Consider the following 21,381-nt stretch of genomic DNA (forward strand, 5'->3'; position numbering starts at 1 on the left):
TCATTCCTAACTTGCTTAAAATGCCTCTATTTTGAAACAAGTATTTTCAATGCTGCCTGCTGGTGTTTGCTTTCAGTTGTCCATCTGAGCTGACCTGCATCTCTGCCCACCCAATGATCACACTCCCAAGGAACACCTGATCTCACCCACCACGACTTTCATTTCACTTTCGATTTAGCCAGCATAGTCTGGTTTCACTGCATTGTGCGCTCCCAATCTTTTACCCTCTCACTGTCACCCATTCCCTCTCCCCCATCACGGTTGACACCCCTGGCATGACCTTCCACCTTCCCTCTGTGATCTACCAGCCACAATCCTTTTCCTTCATGGATGTCCAGGTGAACGTGCTGAAAGTCCAACCCCCCCCATCCACATTCACCTTCCAGGCCTCCTCCTTCCCACTGTTCGCCTTCAGGTTCACAGCTACCACCCTCTCCACCCCTTTTATCACTGCCATTGAACCCTCACCCTCCCATCCTACTGCCTCACTATGCCCTCGGTCATTCTCACCCTTCCTCCATACCACACCCGCCCTCAGTTCATTCCCAGGAGGAAGGCATGGAACTATCTGACCCATCCCGTGCACATTCATCTGCACATCCCCCCCTCCACATCCCCTTTCCCCCTCTGCGCCCTTTCCCCATTTGCACCTCTTCCACCCCAGAACACCTTCTCCACAGGAACACCTTTCTCCCCCAATCCTCCCGCCACCCCTCGCTTAGTTTCTCTCCCTTCCTGAATCCTTCCTCCTGCCTTACACCTACTTCCTCCTGACTCCTTCTGCCACTCTTACTTCTTCCTCCACTCTTACTCCCTCCCTTCTCCGGACCCCTTCCAACCCTGGACACCCTCCCCTCTCTACACCCCTCCTTCTCCCTGGACACCCTCTACTTTCTGCACCCCTTCCTTCCCCTGGACACCCTCTCCTCTCTGCATCCCTCCCTCCCCCTGGACCCTGTTCCCTCTCCGCATTCCTTCCCTTGAACCTTCCAGCCCCCTTACATTCACCTCCCCAGTTACCGTCTTCTTCCCCATCACCACCTCCTTCCCCAATTCTCCCTCCCCCAACCAACCTCCCCCACAACAGTTTCTTTCACCCGCTCCCAACCTCAGCTACCCTGACACCTTCATTCCTCCCTCCCAACCTCACCCCATCCTGACACCTTCATTCCCCACCCCACCCATCCTGAAATCTTCATTCCCCGCTCCCAACCTCACCCATCCTGACACCTTCATTCCCCCTTCCCATTCTCACCCATCCTGACATCTTCATTCCCCTCCTCCCAACATCACCTGCTCAGCCATCATCCGCTGTGAACATCAACGGTGACTTTCCAACTTCCGTGAGCAGCTTCGCAGCAGAGCCATGTCCATGAGAATCCACCCAGCATGCCATGGACACTCCTCCAGAATCCTGTTACTGTTGGGCTCCAGCATCTTTTGCTCCTCGGATGTCTGAGATGTGCGCAAAGCCCTTGCACGTAAATCCTGATTTCTGCACGTCAGAGTTGTCAAGACGTGTTCTACACCGGCGTGATTTCCCGCTGACATGGGTGGATAATCCAGCAGTGGTGTGGAAGCGATTCCAGTGGGCAGGCCTAATAATGATATACTGATGTATTACAGTGAAGTTCCCGACACCTGATGGTGGAGAACGCGGCCCAGCATTAGCAGGCTGAGCTAAGAATCATGAACTGGTTTCACGCTGTCGTGAAACCAATCGTGCCATATTGTCTGCTCACACCACTGAACACGCCTGGTGTACAAGATTATGCGGGGCATGGACAGGGTGGATAGGAAGCAGCTGTTCCCCTTAGTTGAAGGATTAGTCATGAGGGGACATACTTTCAAGGTGAGGGACAGGAGGTTTAGGGGGGATGTGAGGAAAATCTTTTTTACCCAGAGGGTGATGAAGGCGGGTTGCCTCACATCCTTTAAAAAGTACCTGGGTGAGCACTTGACACATCATAACATTCAAGGCTATGGGCCAAGTGCTGGTAAATGGGATTAGGTAGGTCAGGTATTTCTCACGTGTCAGTGCAGACTCGATAGGCCGAAGGGCCTCTTCTGCACTGTGATTCTGTGATGTCAGCTGGCATGGAAAATCCCATTATACATGTCATGGTTTTGCTTTCTTTCCAATTTTCTAAGTTTAAACCTTTATTTTGCTATTATTTTCCTGCCTCCCTCTGCTCACTGCACATTTTGGAAATGGGAACAATTTATTTACAAAAGTTATTTAAGAACCCAATTTATGAGGACTGACTTGGTTGCAACAATGGTATAACCAAGTGAACAACTAATTCCATCCAAAATGCATCCAAACCTAAAATGGCTGTTGCCAATGTGAATATTTGTCAATGATTCCTACAGCTTGTCTGTGCTAAGGTGAGCAAATTCATCGATGACATTAAATGAATTAAAATGCTTCATTGCAGACTATCTTCTTGCAGCTTTATTTGATGCTTTCATTGTATGTGATAATGTGAAATTAAGTCGGTATCTGAACAATAACTTAAAATCAATATCTTGTTATCACTGGAAATTGTAGACCTGTAGTGAATCCTCAGTGATTGAGAGATGATTGTTCCTTTGGTGTTAAGTATTAATCTCTTTTTAAGCCCATGTAAAGTACGTTTGTGCTATTGCTCAAATGTGTCAAAGTTTATGAGTTTAAGAATAAATTGCAGCATATTATAACAGTTTATTTTACTTTATTTAATGGGCCCTAGAATTTTGAAACACTGTTCCATCCTGTCAGAGCGGTTCTACAATTACTGAATTCCTCCACTTTAGATCATAGCATACCCAGTTCAAACAGAAGCTTTCACTGCATGCTTGCATTTCGCATTCTGCTTATTTGGCACGAGCACTCAATGAAGCTGATAATCTTGAAAAACAAAATTCTAATGGTGGAAGTAAACATTGTCCTAAAGGGTTAGCTTTCCCATAATTACTCTTATAAGCAATGAGAATTCAGTGGCAGTTCTTCATGCCTAAATACTGGAAACAATCATACCTAAATACTAGTATGCCCTTAAAAATAGCAATTCAACTATTCAGCAAGTTATGACATGATGATGAATTATACTAATAGATACTACAAATTTTAAAGGTACTTTTTATGTAAAATATTGTCACTGAAATCCTTAAGTTACCAAGATATAGAGACAAAATCTTAGATTGGAAAATATATTTTGTGTGCCTGTGCCTCTGAGTTTACACAAGCATGCAGCAACCTCAAAAGATGAAATTCATAGAATTCATCAAATTCAGACATACGATGCATAGCATGATGTGAGCAAATGCCAGAGATATTGGCTTGAGGCCTAATAAGGCCTATAAGGCCTTGGGCCTAATCTGCAAACAAGCTTACAAGCTATAAATGCCAGTAGGATGTCCCAGTGCAGCTTGCCAGCGGGGCTGTTGAAACTTCAGCCAGCTACACAGCTAAGCCAGCCTTTAGGTGGTTCGTGTGCAGGGTAGTGAGGAAAACTGGAGTAGAGCAGGAGGGGCCTAGATGTCCGGCCCTGGATGTCCATTGGGTGGGCCCTGGATGTACACAGTGTTTTTGTAGAGACTGAAATACCCCTCTTGACACCAGAGAAACAAATTTTGAAAATAGCATATATTTTTGTTAGCCATCATCAGCAGTCTCCTTAAGTGCTGTGGTTAGGTTACTGTTTGGGTGACTGGGTGTAAGAAATCATGAAAATTTGACCTCCCCCCACCATCATGGTCATTTTGTCCACAACATAACAAAGGTAGAAATTTTACGCAGTTACTATGAGGTGGGGAGGGCTTGTAAAATTGGATGGTAGGGGTGTTGTGTTCAACATGGTCAAGATTTTACAGCCCCTCCCACCCAGCTGGATATTAATGTCTTGCTAAACAGAATGGAGACTTAAATGAATCACCACATCCCTTGGGGAGAAACACGCTGCAGCTGCGCCGTGAAATCCTGGCGCATCTTCACATCTCCAGCTGTATTTTACCATCAGGAAAGACCATCCAATAAAACCTGATGGCTTATCTACAGGTGTCTGTGTGTGTGTGTCTATATGTGGGAGGAGGGGGGCATATCTCCCATTATTGGGCACCTTGTGCCCATGGAGCCACCGCCCAATGGCAAAGGCCAAGAAGACCCCCATTGCCCTCAAGCTTGACCACCCCCAGCTCCCTCACCAGGGCCTGCCTGGTTTGCCCCAGTGATCCCCGACATTACTCTGTGCCTCCTTCATCATGTTTGCTCCAGCATCTGCTGCATTGCCAACAGTGGTCACCGCTCCAAGAGGCACTGCAGGAACTGAAGAGCTACTGGCCCTCTGATGGGCTGGTAGCTCTCGGGTGTTGGACATCCTGCCTCAGAGGGATGGAAGCTATGACTGCAGACAACTAATTGCCTTAACAATGTAAAATCAGGTTGTAGCTTTCAGATCCAATGGAGATGGGCTTGTCCATGGCTAACCAACCAGTAAACAGGGCCACTGCCTCCATGTAAAATCCTGGCCAAAGTTTTAACACATTTGTAGCTTTCCATCAATAAATGCAGCCATTAAGTCCTTCTCTAACTTCCCATGGACAGTGTTGGCATATTAAAATGATTTTATTTTAAAATGATTAAAGAAATTACTATGCAGGTTGCAATTGAAGAATATTCAGTCCTGAAGTTTCAGAATGATGGAGAGGGCCTCTGGCTTGGCCAAATTTGTGCTAGAGATCTGATGCTGGAAGTCCTGCCTTGAATTTGGCATCAGCCAATTTCACTGGGGGTTTGGTGAGGGGAGAACGGGGGCAGGTTTAACTTTGCACATCTGTGGTTCACAGAAGCAACTCCAGATGTTCAAGTGCATTGGGCATCAATCGCACCCAATTTTCGGGAAAGGGATGTCCAAAACATGACTTGTGGTTTTTAAACCTTTCTGAAGAAGGTCTAAAGTTGGTCAAGATCTTTGGAGAGGTAGGGAACCTTTTAGTTTAGATCCAAGGACACCTTTGGAAAATGTAAGGTGCCCTTTAGGATTGTTAAAAGCTGACATGAATGTGCATAAAAGGTGGAAAAACGCATTAAAACTGTCAATCTGTCAAGGCAACTGTCAAGCTGTCAAGGGATTTAAATCTCCTGGCCTTTAAATTTTTGAAAAAAAACAATTGGCTGCAGTGTAAAAAACTCAGCTCTTGCACTTTCATTCCATTTGTTGACATAAGTCTGAGGGTTATCCTTGTAGGATTTGTGCTGAATGACTGATTTTACAATGTATCACTATCACAGATTGGAAGAGTAGGAAACTTTTAAAGATCAACAAAAGGTTACTAAAAAATAATTAAAAGAGCAAAGGTAAATGAAAGAAAACTAGCGCACAATGTAAAAACGGAGAGCAAAAGCTTCTACAAGTATATAAAAGGAAAGAGAGCTAAAATGAATATTGGTCCCTTGGAGAATGAAACTGAGGAGTCAAGAGTGGAGAACAGAGAAATGGCAGAGACGCTTAATCAATATTTTGCCTCAGTTTTCATGGCAGAGGACACTAGTACCACCCCAATAGTAACAGGTAGCGTGGAGGATATAGAGAAACAGGAACTTAGAACAATCACCATCACTAGAGAAAAGGTACTGAGCAAACCATTGGGATTAAAGGGTGACAAGTCCCCAGGACCTAATGGCCTACATCCCAGGGTCTTAAAGGAAGTTGCAGAGGAGATAGTGGATGCATTGGCTATAATATTCCAAAATTCCCTGGATTCTGGAAAGGTTCCAGTGGATTGGAAAAATGCTAATATAACAGCCTTATTCAAAAAGTGGGGGGAAGGCAGAAAGTAGGAAACCATAGACCAGTGAGTTTAATGTCTGTCGTTGGGAAATTGTTGGAATCCATTATTAAGGAAGTAGTAATGGGGCATTTGGAAAGTCAAAATGCAATCCATCAGAGTCAGCATGGTTTTGTGAAGAGTAAATCATGTTTGACTAATTTGCTAGAGTTCTATGAAGATGTGACAAGCAAAGTGGATAATGGGGATCCTGTAGATGTGGACTTCTAGAAGGTCTTTAATAAGGTGCCGCACAAAAGATTAATACACAAGATAAGATCACATGGAGTTAGTGGTAATATATTAACTTGGATAGAAGATTGGCAAACCAAACAAAGCAGAGAGTCGGGATAAATGGGTCTTTTTCTGGATGGCAAGCCGTAACTATTGGGGTGCTACAGTGTTCGGTCCTTGGGCCCCAATTATTTACAATCTATATTAATGACTTGTATTCAGGGGTAGAAGGTACTATAGCTAAATTTGCAGATGACACCAAAATAGGTGGGAAAGTAAATTGCAAGGAAGAAATAAGAAATTTACAAATGGATATGGACAGGTTAGTAGAATGGGCCAAAACTTGGCAGATGGAGTTTAACTTGGATAAGTGTGAGGTTATCTATTTTGGTCGGAAGAATATAAAGGTGACTTACTAAGTAAAAGGAGAGAAACTTCAGAACGCTTCAGTGCAGAGGAATCTGGGTGTCCTCCTGCATGAATCGCTGAAATCTAATATGCAAGTACAGCAGGTGATAAGGAAGCCAAATAGAATTTTGGCATTTATTGCTAAAGGAACAGAGTATAAAAATAGGGAAGCGTTGTGCACCTATACAATGCATTGGTGAGACCGCACCTGGAGCACTGTGCACAGTTTAGGTCTCCTTACTTGAGGAAGGATGTAGTTGCATTGGAGGCTGTTCAATGAGGTTCACTAGGTTGATTCCAGAGATGTGGAGCTTGTCTTATGAGGAGAGATTGAGCAGTTTAGGCCTATACTTGCTAGAGTTTAGAAGGATGAGAGAAGATCTAATTGAGGTATATAAGATGCTATAGGGGATAGACAAAGTAGATGTGGAGTGGATGTTTCCCCTTGTGGGGCATTCTAGATCGAAAGGCCATAGTTTTAGGCTAAAGGATGGTAGATTTAAATGAGAGATGAGGAGGAATTACATTTCTCAAAGGGTTGTGAATCTGTGGAATTCACTACCTCAGAGTGCAGTGGATGCCAGGACGTTGAATAAATTTAAAGAGGGGATAGATAGATTTTTAATTAATAATGGGTTGAAAGGTTATGGAGAGAAGGTGGGAAATTGGAGTTGAGGCCGAAATGAGATCAGCCATGATCGTATTGAATGGCAGGGCAGGCTCGAGGGGCTGAATTGCCTGCTCCTGCTCCTAGTTCTTACATTCTTATGTTCTTATGTTCACAATGGGGTGCCTGTCAACTTACAGTTTAATTTATAGCTCCAAGGGAAAAGATGTCCCCCCCCATCGGGGTGGAAGTTCAGAACCGGGCGCGGACAGACGCACTTCTAATCGGCACCCCCAATCGGGGGCGCACCACCATTTTACATGGGCGGGCCAATTAAGTCCTGCCAAGCATGACATCCTCCAGGAAGCGCTAAGCACTCCCTATACGGGTGGCAGGGGGATTCCCTCAGCTGGGAGTGCACTCTTTCATGCATGCGTGCAAAAGGGCGGACTGATCTCCCTGAGGCTAAGATTGGCTCCAAATTTAAAAATGTTAAAGAAACTATATCAAAATTTCCCTGACATGTCCCCTCATGAGACACTATCAAATGAGTTGGGACATATCAAACACTTTTACTGAAACCTTTATTAAATATTTAAAAACTCTCATGAAACCTCATCCCGCCTGTTTTCAGGAAGAAGGTTCCAAAGACTCATGATCCTCTGAGTGAAAAAAATTCTCCTCATCTCCATTTTAAATCAGAGACCCCTTATTTTTAAACAGTGACCCCCAGTTCTAGTGCAAGTTAGGAAATAGGTGGCAGGGTTTTGGTTGACCTCAAGTTTACGGAGGATAGTATGTGGTAGGTTAAACAGAATAGTCAAACCTTTAGGTAACAAAGCCATCAGGGATGTTTTCAGCAGCAGGTGAGCCTGGGGCATTATGGAGTTGCAAATACGGCCTTTGTAATGGTGCAGATCTGTGGTTGGAAGCTCATCTTGGTGCATCTACTAGATCATGCTCTGTACTGCTGCAATAACAAAGACTGTTTTGTTATGTGAAAGCTCATATACCTGACCAGGGGAAACCATCTAGATTCAGTGGGAGCTCACCATCCCACCATCAGATGCAAGTGTTAACCCAGCCATGAGCTCAATTACCCTGCTGGATGGTGACACAGTTATTAGAGACTGTGGTCTGGATTGGGTCGGGTTGGCATGGATCAAGGCGCACGACTAAACAAATGGTGCCTGCTTTTGTTCCCAACCCTGCCAACTTCCATGAGAGCGGGTGTAGGACAGGAAAGTGAAGTCCCCACATCGTTAATTGGGCACATTTAAGTAAATAAGGAACTTGCTAAGAGCTTGCCTTCTAATGCTCCAAAATTTCCACAGGGCGGGCAGCAATTGGGAGGGGAACAGGGTTGGCAGTGTTGGCAAAGTTTTATTTGATTGAAAAAAGTGAATATTTTGACAAAAGTCAAGCATAGCAATTACATTTTAATAGTGCTGATATTTTTTCTACCCAACCTAGTTTTCAGATCTCCCTCTGCCCCTGGCCAATTTGAAGATGTAGATTCTTTCTTTTCTTTAAGTCATTCATAGACGGCAGCCACTGAAATGGCTGCCAAGTCAGGCCAGAATGTGGCCCGGTCCCCTGGTGTCCCACCTCCATTCCCACACTGCCACTTCCGACCTTTTGCCAACCAGGCTTCTGTCTCAACAAAAATGCCAATCAGTTTGAGCCGGGGGTAGGTTCACGACCTGGAAGTAAACGCCGCCGCCACACCCCCCCCCCCACCCCCACCGATTCCCACTTCCTCCACAAAAATCCGGCCCTTGATCACTCACCTCCATTCACCAGTGCTGTCTGGCATGTGGCCTCAACACCAGACAGATTGAAATAGTTGTAACTAACAGCCTCATGCTATCACTGAGCCAATACTCACTCCAAGTGAAGATTATAGTCACAAGTATTTCAGTTCTACACGCAGCACTTGGGTGGACCAGGGCAACAGGTCTAAAATCAGAATACTGTTTGAAGATGTGTTAACAATGAACACTATTTCATGGCTTATGAGACTGCTAAAAAATGAAGAAAAATATTAGTAAAGTGCTTATATCTTGTATTTTTGTAGTAACCTGCAACACAAAATATTATTTGTTAGTGTGACATGAGCCACCGACTATAACTAACATTGAAGCATTTATGATGGATGTTTAGAATTATACACAAGTTATCAAGTTTAATCATGTAGTTTTAAAAGAATAGAAATTTCTCTGCTGCCAACACCAATAGAACAGATTATTTGACCATTCGTCTCATTGCTCTTTGTGAGATCTTGCTGTGCATGTATTAGTTTGCCTCCATAACAGTGAAGCTATTTAAAAAAAAATATTAGTAGTATGGCTCTTTGGGATGCTCTGAGAGCATTAAATTATGCCATATAAATAGAAATCTGTATTTCTGTTTACCTTTCACTGTGTGCTTTCCTCACTCTATGATCAGCGGAAGGAATGAATTGCTCTTGTCACTATGTGGATAGACATTTTTTATGCCCTTCTGGTAGGTATTTTTATCAAAATTGTAAATGCTTCTTTTACGAATTCACCAGAAATATCAAAAAGTTAAAAAACCTTCAAAATACAATCATGATGTCAGTCCACATAGAAAACATAACACTTGCTCCGCACTTTAACGTGGAGAAATTTATGGTAATTGTTTGTATCAATCATTTTTACCATTTTTTCCCAATAATTGAACAGTGATGACAGCCCACAGTAACACTCTGCTCTGCCTTCATGAACCACCCTGACCCGAGAAACTCTGACTCCACTGTTTGAAAGTTGCTTCTATGCTGTTTCTCTGGGCTGGGTGCAGTGCCAGCTATCACCAACACTCCTGGTGGTGCTGCTGAGACTGAAGAGCTGCCACTCCGATTGGCTGACTAGTCTTGGAAGTGAGACCCTGTCTCTTAAATGGTTGGGAACCCCAACAGCAATTCTTTATCCGCCTGATGGGTGCAAAATCACAGAAGCGGCCGAGGCAGGGTTTCCCCCGGCACGTGGTGAGACAAGTGCTACCCCTACTGTGCTGTGCAAATAAGGGTAATTGGCTATCACAGGAATTGATCTATTCTGTGACATACAGCCACTTGGGGGCATTCTTGATGCATAAAACTTCATTTACTGCTTCATTCTGGGCTCAACAAAGAGGGTGTAGCTTCAAAGCAGATCTCAGCTCATGGTTTCAATTTGTTGTCAAGGGAGTAAGTGGTAGTCTTACTACAGTTATTACAGAAGTAGTTATCCATGAGGTACTGTAAAGGCCAGAGAAATTGAAGAAGACAAGGACATTTCTGTTGATTGCTGTTGGTAAATTGATGTCCAACAAGGAAAACAGGTTTAAGTATTAAGACAAATTATCCTTGTTTTGTTAGTACCTTGATTTAGCCCGACATCAACATTTCAAGAGCCAAATGGCTGAGCACAGAGACAGATTGCTTAAGAGAGGTCAGGCTTGAAATAATGTCACCTTCATTTCAAGTTAAATGTTGGTTGTTTTGTTACGATGATTAATAATCTATAATAAATTTATGGATTTATTATGGTTTAACTTCTTGTAACTAAAATACATTTGATTCTTTCTTTAACTGACGATTCTTCACTCTGAAGTGAGTGTTAATAACCTAACCATTGAATTCAATAAGAAGTGGATATGATTTATTATTTATCGACAACAAACAAGAAGAATTACTGTCTGATGAAAGGGAAGTAATTTGATCCACCGATTACTAACAGAATTTTAAAAAAATCATTGGGAACATATTTAAAAATGGCATCATACCTATTGTTGTGTAACAGGAATTTTTAGAATATTTGATCCCAGCTGGACTCTGTGAGTCAGGAAAGGTCAAAAGATTTGAGAGATGTGCTTGAGGGAAGGAAAGTTATAGAGCTTGAAATTACCTTATGTGAATATTATCTTATAAACGCTAACATATTTTGAAATGTCTTTGCCATTACCTTATTAAAGGCAATAACCCAGATAATATCAATGAGTAAAATATTGGATAAACATTTTTCATATGAACAACTAAGTGCACATACATATTATGGCTGTAAGCTATAGGCATGTATAGCAAGGATAACATTTGGCATGGATTAGGAGAGACTACTATTTCTCTGACTAGGATTTTATTTTTCTGGGTAGAAGATTACAACAGTAACTCCAACATTGATTACCAGGGTGTTAGATCTGGTACTGCAAATATGAGTGTCATTATTTGGATGCTACGGGCAGCCTAAGAGGCTGTCCGCAGGGGCATAATTTTGCCCTTGGCGGGGGTGCTTGGCGGGGTGGGCAGGGGCGGTTGGGAAACCATCTGCCGCCCGCGATCGGCACCAGACCATGATTTCACACTAGAGGGCAAATTAAAGCCTACCCAGCATGAAACACAAGTGGCAGCACTGAGCGCCGCCTGTGTGGGTGGGGAGAAGAGGGCAAGTGGGCTGCACATGAACTTTGTACATCTGTGCGAGTGAGCACTCCATAATCTCCCTGAGGCAGCTCCATCCCTCAGGGAGATGAAGAGATATTAAAAAAAAATGTAATGAAACATGTCCCCTCATGTCACACGAGCAGGGACATGTTATTAACGAAAAGTTAGTTTTTATCTGCTTTTGGAAACCTCATCCCAAACGTGGATGAGGTTCCCAAAAAATGCAAAGGCTGCTTGGCCTAATCGCCTACCCTCCAACTGTTCAGTTGGATGGGCAGCAAAAAATTTAATTCAATTGACTATTTAATGGCTTTAATAGGCCTTTTAATTGTCGGCGGGTGAGCTGTCGGCTCCAGCCCGCACCCCCCCCCCCGACCCCCGATTGCACGTTGATGTTGACACGCTCAGCCGATGTCAATGCGCGTCATTTCACACTCGAGTGGGTCGGGTGCATGCCCATCCACTGAGTGAAAATTTCTGTCTCGTTTGTGCGCACATGCCGAATGCCACTTTGGTGAGGACGTTAGTGTGCGCATGCAGTGAGTGTCAGTTAGAAGTATGTAGAGCTGGCAGGTCACAACATCAGTAATGCTGGTTTGAAGCCAGCAGTGCCACTTTAGACCTCAACGTTCCAGTTAACAGCCTCATTTCATTAGACATGGCTGAACATGCCTTTATCAGCAAGAAGGACGACCACTCCCACTGGTGCTAGTTAAAGGGCTCAACAACTACTCCTAGGTTATTTGCTAATTGATTTCTCCTGGCTGACCCTACAATTACACAAGTATCTGGTGCTTTCTAGCATTCTTTAAAGTTGCTAAAATCTATAGGGAGTGGTGTGGCAGGTGCTGAAGAGCTTGGCCCTGACTTCAAGGCTTCTGCACAAATCAATGGCTCCAAGACATGAGTGCATTAGTAAGGTGCAGACATGATGGGCCGAATGGCCTCCTTCTGTGCCATTAAGATTTTGTGATTCTGTGAACTATTCCCCTGGGAATGACAGGGGTAATCAGTAGAGGGGACACAGAGACAGACAAGCTTCTGTAAGAGGGAGGACGAGGAGGAGGGGGAGAAAGGAGCAGGGAGCCATATCTACTTCAGGAAGTGAGTTTGGATAACTTTTCCACATGAAGATTCCTCTGCACATTTTCAGGGCTATTAAGTTTCCTCCCACCACCCTCTCCCCAACCCTGGTATTTAATCAAAGCTCATTTATTCTCTATTATCAATGAAAAATGTTCAATTATGAAAAAAAATTGGAAGCTCTTTTCACACCAAAGCCTACAGAATGGGTGATGGGTGTTACAAATAACAGAAATTTGGATAGAATGGACTGTCAAAGGATAAAAGGAAATGAGGCAATTCTAAGGTGTACTCTGGGTGGGGAATCATCAATGTTCATCACCAAAAGTGACTCAGGAGCACCAGCACTTACCGAGCTGGCCGAGTCCTAAAGGGCATAGCTGCTAGACTGGATCTGCAGCTGGTGGTGAGGGAACCAACAAGAGGCAAAAACATAGTTGACCTCATCCTCACCAAACTGCCTGCCGCACTTGCATCTGCCCATGGCAACATTGGTAGGAGAGACCACTGCACAGTCCTTGTGGAGACGCAGTCCTGTCTTCACATTAAAGATACCCCTCATCATGTTGTGTGACTCTACTACCATACTAAGTGGCATAGATTTCAAATGGATCTAGCAACTCAAGACTGGGCATTCATGACACACTGTGGGCCATCAGCAGCAGCAGAATTGTACTCATCCACAATCTTTAATCTTATAGCCCGGCATATCCCCCACTCTACTATTACCACCAAGCCAGGGGATCAACCCTGGTTCAATGAAGAGTGCAGGAAGGCATGCCAAGAGCAGGACCAGATGTACCTAAAAATGAGGTGTCAATCTGGAGAAGCTATAACACAGGACTATTTGCCTGTCAAATGGCATAGGCAACAAATGATAAACAGAGCTAAGCAATTCCACAACCAATGGATCAGATCTAAGCTCTGCAGTCCTGTCACATTCAGTTGTGGATGGTGGTGAACAATTAAATAACTCACTAGAGGAGGGGGCTCTACAAATATCCCCATCCTCCATGATGAGAGAGCCCAATACATCAGTGCAAAAGATAAGGCTGAAGCAGCCTTAAGCCTCTGCCAGAAGTACCATGTGGATGATCCAACACAGCCTCCTCTGGAGGTCCCCAGCGTCACAGATGCTAGTCTTCAGCCAATTTGATTCACTCCACATAATATCAAGAAATGGCTGAAGGTACTGGATACTGCAAAGCCTATGGGCGCTGACAATATTCCGGCAAAACTACTGAAGACTTGAACTCCAGAACTTGCCGCATCCCTAGCCAAGCTGTTCCAGTACAACTACAACACTGGCATCTGCCTGGCTATGTGTAAAATTGCCCATGGGTAGAATATTCAGCTTGGTGGTGGGCACGTGCCTGACCCAGCTGAGCATAAAATGATGCACGATGATGCTGGATGAGCGCCCTGACATCATCGCACAGTCCTGCCATATTTCATTTGGCGGGCGCGCACTGGAGTTGGCAGCATGCCCACCGACAATTAAAAGGCCTATTAAGGCCATTAAAAAGGTAATTAAATTTAAATTTACCCTGCCATACAACCTTACAGTTGTCGGGCAGGCAAAAATGCCAAGCAGCCTTTGCATCTTTTAGGAAACCTCATGCATGGGCAGGATGAGGTTTCCTAAAGCAAATAAAAATAAAATTAAAATTTTACACTTGAATTAAAAAACATGTCCCTGCTCATGTGAGTGGACATGTTTTATGGCATTTTTATTTTTGTCATTAGCTTTTTTAAACAGTGCTTCATCTCCTTGAGGCAGCTCCCTGCCACAGGGAGATTGAAGCGCTCTTTCACGTGCATGCGTGAAGTTCGCTCCAGGCTTGCTCATTCTCCTCTCCCCACCTGCACAGACAACATTCAGCACCGCTGTTTGAATTCCATGCTGGGCGGGCCTTAATTGGCCCACCTGCGTAAAATGGCGGTGCATTGCCGATTTTGTGGGCGGTAGTCTGCTTCCCTACTGCCCCGCCTGCCCCCACCAAGAAGCCCTGCCAAGGGCAAAATTCTGCCCCAGGTATATGCTGCAAACAAAAAACATGACAAATCCATCCCTGCCAATTATCTCCCCATCAGTCTACTCTTGATCATCAAGAAGTGATGGAAGGGGTCATCAACAGTATTATCAAGTGGCACTTACTCAGCAATAATCTGCTCACTGACGCTCAGTATGGGTTCTGCTGGGGCCACTCAGCTCCAGACCTCATTACGACCTTGGTCCAAACATGGAAAAAAGAGCTGAATTCCAGAGGTGAAGTGAGAGTGACTGCCCTTGACATCAAGGCAGCATTTGACTGAGTGTGGCATCAAGGAGCCCTGGCAAAACTGGAGTCAATGGGAATCAGGGGGGGAAACTCTGCAATGGTTGGAATCATACCTAGCACAAAGGAAGATGGTTGTGTTTGTTGGAGGTCAATCATCTCAGTTCCAGGACATCTTTGCAGGAGTTCCTCAGGGTAGTGTCCTCGGCCCAACCATCTTCAGCAGCTTCATCAATGTTCTTCTTTTCAACATAAGGTCAGAAGTGGGGATGTTCACTGATGATTGTATAATGTTCAAAACCTTTCATGACTCCTCAGATACTGAAGCTGTTCATGTCCAAATGCAGCAAGACCTGGACAATATCCAGGCTTGGGCTGACAAGTGGCAAGTAACATTCACGCCTCACAAGTGTCAGGCAATGACCATCTCCAACAAGAGAGAATCTAACTATCATCCTTTGACCTTTAATGGCATTACTATCACTGAATCCCCCACTATCAACATCCTGGGGGTTACCATTGACCAAAAACTGAACTGGACTAGCCATATAAATACAGTGGCTACAAGAGCAGGTCAGAGGCTAAGAATCCTGCGGCGAGTAACTCACCTGCTGACTCCCCATAGCCTGTCCACCATCTACAAGGCACAAGTCAGGAGTGTGATGGAATATTCCCCACTTGCCTGGATGGGTGCAGCTCCAACAACATTAAAAACGCTCAACAGCATCCAGGACAAAGCAGCCCGCTTGATTGACACCATGTCCACAAACATTCACTCCCTCCTCCAGATAGTAGCAGCAGTGTATACTATCTAAAAGATGCACTGCAGGAACTCACAAAGGCTCCTTAGACAGCACCTTCCAAACCCACAACCACTAGCATCTAGAAGGACAAGGGCAGCAGATAGATGGGAACACCACTACCTGGAAGTTCCCCTCCAAGCCACTTACAATCCTGACTTGGAAATCTATCACCGTTCCATTACTGTTGGTGGGTCAAAATCCTGACACCATGGTAGGTGTACCTACAGCTGATGGACTGCAGCAGTTCAAGAGGGCAGCTCACCACCACCGTCTTAAGGGCAATAAGGGATGGGCAATAAATGCTGGCCCAGCCAGTGACGCCCACAGCCCATGAACAAATAAAGAAAGAATTGGACAATGAAACTCTATAAATTCTCTACCACAGGCACATGGGAGGACTTTGAAGAAATGATTTTGTACGATTGAGATGTTAATGGAATGGCGTGATCTGTCATGCTCTTAAACTAGCATATGATCTTTACAACTGCACTTTTTATTTTTGATTATTAGACAATCCATGGACTAACTTAAAGTGATTATAATCTATTTGAAATACATAGAATGCATATTCATTCATTTTATAATTAAGGAAATTCCTGCAATTTGTATGAATTATAGAGACCCTGGCTGTGTACTACACAACTTGGTCAAAGTAGGTTCACTATTCAATTACTGAGAGTCCATCGCTATAATCAATACCATACAATTTAATTAAAATTACCTATGCATTATATTTAGACTGTGCAGAAAAGAAGAAGCTTCTTCTTCATTTCAATTAATATGTGTCAGAAAAAAAGCATTTGGTATCCCAGGCATCTAATAGGTATTTTTAATTTTAAATTTACCTGTACTAAACTTAAAAATAGCTGAATTAAAGAACAGTGTGATCTTAGATGCATCAATGCATTCCATTTAACAAATATCACAAAAATATTGATTTAGTGCTAACACAATTGAAAAAATGCTGAGTTAAACCTAATTCAATTTAAGCTGATGCAATAGTAATTTGATGCAATAGTAATTTGATGCAGTAAAAGCACTGCCTTCAACTTACAACCACCTGATTAAAGTAATATTCAGATTGGAAGCACTCATCCTGTAGGGTAGAAATTGGTATGCGTTTTACACAGTTTTCAGAAGGAAAACAGGTGTAATGGTTGTTAACTTCCCCAACACTATTATGCATTCTTAGCCAAGCTACTATTTTTGTTAATTTGATTTCTTTTGATACTCGCTATTACAAATTCAGGCTTACATAGATAATTAGGACCCTGAAACATAACAATTAAACTCTCTTCTGGAGCTGGGCTGGAAGTCTGACATTAATGGGTGGAGAGGGGGGGGCGCAATAGTTGAGGGGAGAGAGAGCTGGATTTTACGCTCGCCCACAGGTCACTTTTAAGGCGGATTGGGGATGTTTGGGGGTGGGGGGGGGGCGTGGGGTGGGGGTGGGGTGGGGTGGTGGTGGTGGTGCCGGGGGGTGGGGGTGTCATATATAAAATCTGACATGTGGCCTTTCCACTGCCTGTTTGCCCATCCCGACATCTCTGCAATTTTAAATGTGGGCAGGAAAATGTGGGCGAATGGCCTGCACTTAAGTGTATTGAGGCCCTTAAGTGGCCAATTAACAGCCACTTAAGGGCTTCATTCCATTACTGCCAGTACTTTACCCATCGTTGTGCTTGGCTTAAATAGCCAAGTGGTTATGGTACTGGGTTTATAACCCCAAGATCAAGAGTTCAAATTTAAAAGATTTAAAAGATTATCAAGAGTTCAAATCTCACAATGGCAAACTATAAAACAATTTTGGGGCTTGGCCTAAATAGCCAAGTGGTTATGGTACTGGGCTTGTAACCCCAAGATCAAGAGTTCAAATCTCACAATGGCAAACTATGAAACAATGTTACTTCATCTGAAACAGATGGAAACAGGTTTGTACTCAAAAGAGTTACATTGTTAATGAATAGTTTTGCTTGGCCTAAATAGCCAAGTGGTTATGGTACTGGGTTTGTAACCCCAAGATCAAGAGTTCAAATCTCACAATGGGAAACAATGTGACTTCATCTGAAACAGATGGGAACTGGTTTGTACTCGAAAGAGTTACTTTACCCATCGTTGTGCTTGGCTTAAATAGCCAAGTGGTTATGGTACTGGGTTTATAACCCCAAGATCAAGAGTTCAAATCTCACAATGGCAAACTATGAAACAATGTAACTTCATCTGAATAGGAACAGATGGAAACATGTTTGTACTCAAAAGATTTACACCTATAGGGCCTAAATAGCCAAGTGGTTATGGTACTGGGTTTGTAACCCTGAGATCAAGAGTTCAAATCTCACAATGGCAAACTGTGAAACATGTAACTTCATCTGAAACAGATGGAAACAGGTTTGTACTCGAAAGAGTATCAAGAGTTCAAATTTAAAAGATTTAAAAGATTATCAAGAGTTCAAATCTCACAATGGCAAACTATAAAACAATTTTGGGGCTTGGCCTAAATAGCCAAGTGGTTATGGTACTGGGCTTGTAACCCCAAGATCAAGAGTTCAAAACTCACAATGGCAAACTATGAAACAATGTAACTTCATCTGAAACAGATGGAAACGGGCTTATAGCTTGGCCTAAAAATAGCCAAGTGGTTATGGTACTGGGTTTAGCTTGGCCTAAATAGCCAAGTGGTTATGATACTGGGTTTGTAACCCCAAGATCAAGGGTTCAAATCTCACAATGGCAAACTATGAAACAATGTAACCTCATCTGAATGGGAACAGATGGAAACGTGTTTGTACTCGAAAGAGTTACATAATATTAGCTTGGCCTAAATAGCCAAGTGGTTATGGTACTGGGTTTATAACCCCAAGATCAAGAGTTCAAATCTCACAATGGGAAACAATGTGACTTCATCTGAAACAGATGGGAACGGGTTTACTCAAAAGAGTATCAAGAGTTCAAATCTCACAATGGCAAACTATGAAACAATGTAACTTCATCTGAAACAGATGGAAACAGGTTTACTCAAAAGAGTATCAAGAGTTCAAATCTCACAATGGCAAACTATGAAACAATGTAACTTCATCTGAAACAGACGGAAATGTGTTTGTACTCGAAAGAGTTACACCAATAAAGCTTGGCCTAAATAGCCAAGTGGTTATGGTACTGGGTTTGTAACCCCAAGATCAAGAGTTCAAATCTCACAATGGCAAACTAGGAAACAATGTAACTTCATCTGAAACAGACGGAAATGTGTTTGTACTCGAAAGAGTTACTTTACCCATCGTTGTGCTTGGCTTAAATAGCCAAGTGGTTATGGTACTGGGTTTATAACCCCAAGATCAAGAGTTCAAATCTCACAATGGCAAACTATGAAACAATGTAACTTCATCTGAACAGGAACAGATAGAAATGTGTTTGTACTCAAAAGAGTTACATCTCAGCACAAAACAAATCACATTTCATTTACGGTCTTGTGGAGTCTGTGGACCATGTATACATAGGGTGTTGTAGGCTGCACTCCCTTTTTAGTTATTTGAAAAACCTTTTATTGATGTTTTGTTTGCACTTCAGCCCCACGCTCCTGATCTATGGGCACCCGGTGCGGAAGGGGGTCGGGAAGGAGGAGGACCTCCTCGTGAACCTGCTCCTGGGCCTGGCCAAGTTGGCCATTAACAGGTCCAGGCAGCGGGCGATCGACGGGGGAGTCCCGCCCGATTGTTTGTCCCTCTTCCGCGGCTACGTTCGCTGCCGGATGTCCCTGGAGAAGGAGCACGCGGTGTCTGCTGGCACTCTCGAGGCCTTCCGTGCTTGGTGGGCACCGCGGGGACTGGGGTGTTTAGTTGACCCCTTTAATCACATTTTGATTTAAAGTTTGTAAGTTTCCTTTAAACTTTGTTCTTGGTTTTACAGCTGACCTGAATTAGGGGCTGTGCCTGATTTATCCCAATTTTGTTGATTTGGTTTTCATTTAAAAGATTATCAAGAGTTCAAATCTCAGAATGGCAAAACTATGTGCTTGGCTTAAATAGCCAAGTGGTTATGGTACTGGGTTTGTAACCCCAAGATCAAGATTTCAAATCTCACAATGGCAAACTATGAAACAATGTAACTTCATCTGAAACAGATGGAAACGGGTTTGTACTTGAACGAGTTACATCTTTGCTTGGCCTAAATAGCCAAGTGGTTATGGTACTGGGTTTGTAACCCCAAGATCAAGAGTTCAAATCTCACAATGGGAAACAATGTGACTTCATCTGAAACAGATGGGAACTGGTTTGTACTCGAAAGAGTTAATTTACCCATCGTTGTGCTTGGCTTAAATAGCCAAGTGGTTATGGTACTGGGCTTGTAACCCCAAGATCAAGAGTTCAAATCTCACAATGGCAAACTATGAAACAATGTAACTTCATCTGAATAGGAGCAGATGGAAATGTGTTTGTACTCAGAAGAGTTACTTTACCCATCGTTGTGCTTGGCTTAAATAGCCAAGTGGTTATGGTACTGGGTTTATAACCCCAAGATCAAGAATTCAAATCTCACAATGGCAAAACTATGTGCTGGGCCTAAATAGCCAAGTGGTTATGGTACTGGGTTTGTAACCCCAAGATCAAGAGTTCAAATCTCACAATGGCAAACTATGAAACAATGTAACTTCATCTGAAACAGATGGAAACGGGTTTGTACTCGAAAGAGTTACTTTACCCATCGTTGTGCTTGGCTTAAATAGCCAAGTGGTTATGGTACTGGGTTTATAACCCCAAGATCAAGAATTCAAATCTCACAATGGCAAACTATGAAACAATGTAACATCATCCGAAACAGATGGAAACGGGTTTGTACTTGAACGAGTTACATCTTTGTGCTTGGCTTAAATAGCCAAGTGGTTATGGTACTGGGTTTGTTACCCCAAGATCAAGAGTTCAAATCTCACAATGGCAAACTATGAAACAACGTAACTTCATCTGAAACAGATGGAAACATCTTTGTACTTGAAAGAGTTACACAGTGGCAGTGCTTGGCCTAAATAGCCAAGTGGTTATGGTACTGGGTTTGTAACCCCAGAGGGGCTTGGCCTAAATAGCCAAGTGGTTATGGTACTGGGTTTGTTACCCCAAGATCAAGAGTTCAAATCTCACAATGGCAAACTAGGAAACAATGTAACTTCATCTGAACAGGAACAGATGGAAATGTGTTTGTACTCAAAAGAGTTACTAAACAGACACCTGCAGGTTTAGCACTCAAGTGCTGATTAGAAACAAACATGTTGCTGTTGATTTGAGCTGATCATGGATTTTGCTTGGCCTAAATAGCCAAGTGGTTATGGTACTGGGTTTGGAACCCTAAGATCAAGAGTTCAAATCTCACAATGGTAAACTATGAAACAATGTAACTTCATCTGAAACAGATGGAAACAGGTTTACTCAAAAGAGTATCAAGAGTTCAAATCTCACAATGGCAAACTATGAAACAATGTAACTTCATCTGAAACAGATGGAAACGGATTTGTACTCGAAAGAGTTACACCAATAAAGCTTGGCCTAAATAGCCAAGTGGTTATGGTACTGGGTTTGTAACCCCAAGATCAAGAGTTCAAATCTCACAATGGCAAACTAGGAAGCAATGTAACTTCATCTGAAACAGACGGAAATGTGTTTGTACTCGAAAGAGTTACTTTACCCATCGTTGTGCTTGGCTTAAATAGCCAAGTGGTTATGGTACTGGGTT

Source organism: Carcharodon carcharias, chromosome 1 (assembly GCF_017639515.1).
Source record: "Carcharodon carcharias isolate sCarCar2 chromosome 1, sCarCar2.pri, whole genome shotgun sequence".
Classification (NCBI taxonomy): domain Eukaryota; kingdom Metazoa; phylum Chordata; class Chondrichthyes; order Lamniformes; family Lamnidae; genus Carcharodon; species Carcharodon carcharias.